The following is a 3179-nucleotide window of genomic DNA, read 5'->3' on the forward strand; positions in this document are numbered from 1 at the left end:
AGAAATGTCGTCCTGAAACTTGTGGCAAATATATCCCGCTAAATGCTCGAGTCCGTCTAGCTCTAAGTCCTCGAATTACGCTTCTTCAACCGGCCATAGTTCTGCATAAGAACTTTAGTTCTTCAGCAAAGTACCAATAAATATGGTAAAAAATATATGTGTAATTATTAATACAATACATTTTTATATTTAAGCTGAATGAGATAGATAGACATTTATTTTAAGTTACTTGTAAGCGGAGGCTGCGTGATTTCTATGTCTGGCGTATCATCCTCTTCTACATTAGCAGAATCAAATAATACGCCCCTGTTGTGTCTTAGCAGGTATAGTCGCAGACGGTACTTGAACTCCTATTGGTCAGGGTGACCATGTAACCCGCCTTTTTACCGAATAATCCCGAAGAAATTTTCGAGTACGTCTTGGTTCAGTCGATACAACTTCAACGCCGTATTACTTTGAATGATTCCTAGGGATAGAGTAAGAAAAAATAACAAACATTTAATGTTATTCTTGAGATAAACATATGTATTAGTTCACCTTTTTGGAATGGCAGCAGACTAAATTTGCCAAGCACCCTCATATTTTTGACTAGTTCGATCATCTCGCTTAGGATCTTGTTTTGTTCCTCGATCGCTAAACCGTAAGCAAGACAGCGTTCCTGGAGTCGGCGTGAGGCACCCTGACGTTTAAAATGTCAAACCAGTAATTTGTCTAAGGAGTATAATTTGAACGTGAGTTTTAATATTGAGGTTTAAATATATCATTACCTTAAGCAAAAAGCATTATGAAAATAATATCAATTTGTGAATTAAGGTAACGATATGTAATATGGTGAAATACTGTGGTTGTTCACGCCCGCCTGATTATCAGGTTATCTGGTTATGTGGTTATATTTTTTATTCCGTTTACAACAATAAAATACAATACAGAATAATAATTTTTAACCAATTAACATGATAACCAGGCAAGTGTGAACAACCACAATATATAATATAACAAATTCATAATATAATATAATAATACATACTGTTTTGAATAACTGCAAGCATTCGGTTCAGTTTTGGTTCTGCAAATGACCCAGACTTGCTGCCCTTGTTATGGTCTGCGCCACAGTATGCGAAAATAGTTTCGCTGCCGTCTTGATCTTTTGGCGGTGAGCTCCAGCCACGGTCAAGTTACTTGCAGAAATCTTGTGAGTTATTGTCAAGTCCACGCTTGTAATTGACTATCAGGCCGATTCTGAACAGAAAATCCCTGGGAGTTTTCTCTCTTTTCCCTTTCCTCCTATCATGAATAAAAATTCCCTGAAGAGTTTTTATTTAATTGACGGAGTTGAGTTGTCAAAAAAGTGTCAAACAGTTTTTTTTTTGAAGCCCGAATTTCCTCTTCCCAAATTTTCGCGGAAAATGCTACTCGCTGAGAGAACACACTCCCCGGGAACATTAAGAATTGGGCTGAATAATTCCAAAATTATTTCCTTTTTCACAGGTTTCCCATTAATTAGGAAACCTTGATCAAGGAAATGATTTCGCAACATAAAATCATAAAAGATTGGCTGTTTCCACTTTGCCATGAGGCCTGAAACATAAAACGTCTTTATAAAGGTTTTATATTCTTTAAAAATCTTGATTGTAATGTCTCCCTCTTAACATCGCTACCTGTACGTAGTTGACGACGAAAAATCATAACAGTAAGATTGTCTTACTTTCATTTCGTTGAAACTCAACACGCATAGCTTCTGTGCCTCGTTCATATGGGTGGCGGCTGCCAATAACCGGAAGACTGGGGTTATAAGTCCGCGCGAAATGTCCATTTTTTGTGCCCAACTCTGAAGTGTGCGGACCGATGGGAGTGGAAGGCATTGTTTATATAGCAACCTATGCTTTTGGACTGGCAGCATACAACGATATTAACTTCGCAATATTCTCTTCCGGCCATTTTCGTCGCTTCGACCCAGACTTCAGCTTCGCTATCTGCCCTTTGGTAAAGATGGAAACTAGTGCATCTTCCACATTTTTCATTTCGGCAGCCATTCCATCCTAAAGTTTTTGCAGTGACTCCATTTTCCACGCGTGCCTCTTCAATTGCAGGTCGGACTCCCGTTTCAATGTAGCGAGCTCGGTGTACTCGCATAATGTTTGCTACCTTCGCAATTTTGCAGCACAAGGACCTCCTGAATGCTGTAATTTTGTGACTCACACACCGCAGCAGGATCTATTCCCCACTCAAAAATGGTTGGCACAGCTTCGCGGCGAAGCAATGGTCGACTAGCAATTCCTAAGCCTTTCATTAGATATCGGCACATATAAGTAATGAAAGTAAATTATATTTACCGATGAAATCCTTATCCGTAAAGTGCTTAATGCATATTACGCTGGTGTCCAAATTGTATGGCTTCTTCTGCCGGCACTACCCACTTTCTGGCCAAGGCGTCGTCTTGGGGAAACAAAAAAAAAAACTGCATTCGGGGCCTTTACCCCTACGGCTGCTGCAATTAAGCACACGACACGACATTTTTACAAAGTGTTTATATGGAATAAAACTGGTTTTTCTTTAAAAAGCGCGATTTTCACTTGAAATTCACAATTCCCTTTGCCACTTGTTTGTAAGCAAAAATTTTGTTTACTTATTGCCATAAAGGTCAAAGTTGGCAAAACCAAAGTAGCGGTTTCGGGAATGCATCACCTTCAGTTCATTACACCATGTGTCTGATACAATGTTTGACGCCCAATTACTTCTAACGTAACTTGTAACTTTTGATAAAATTTGGTCGTTGTCAGTGTGAGTTCTGACTTTTTCTATACAAACAGGCAATGAAATTACATCTGAAAAATTATGTACCGATTCTATATGAGTTTCATTTGCCAATGGCAGATGTTGTGGAGAATGATGATATATTTTCTGATATTAATTGCTAGTGTGAATGCCTGCTCCTGCCTCTGGATTGTGACCGTGTGTAGTAAATGTTATTAAATCCATAAGGCAACCCTATTGAAATGTCACTGGGGGAAATCATTTAAAAAGTTTTCAATTCATTTCTTTGTCGCACCAGCAGCAGGAGGACGCACAAAAGCGAAATAAAACTCGTGTACCCACGTTCAAGCAAGGAATTTAGTTCTTAGTTTCAACTCCCGCGCGACTGCAACAAATTTTTTATTTCGCTTTTTGGTTTGCTTCGT

The 3179-nt window shown here is 38.8% G+C and overlaps 1 long non-coding RNA gene across 1 annotated transcript; it reads right to left on the reverse strand.

Annotated features, from left to right (window-relative positions):
* Positions 1-230: 230 nt before the first annotated feature.
* On the reverse strand, positions 231-1226 carry LOC118753399. The gene is made up of 3 exons (XR_004994800.1): positions 1028-1226; positions 538-711; positions 231-466 (listed from the first exon to the last, which is right to left on the reverse strand). It is a non-coding gene; the product is annotated as an uncharacterized LOC118753399 (long non-coding RNA).
* Between the last annotated feature and the right edge of the window lie 1953 nt (positions 1227-3179).

This window comes from Rhagoletis pomonella, unplaced genomic scaffold, assembly GCF_013731165.1.
Source record: "Rhagoletis pomonella isolate Grant_MI unplaced genomic scaffold, Rhpom_1.0 Rhpom_scaffold_02413, whole genome shotgun sequence".
Taxonomy (NCBI): Eukaryota; Metazoa; Arthropoda; class Insecta; order Diptera; family Tephritidae; genus Rhagoletis; species Rhagoletis pomonella.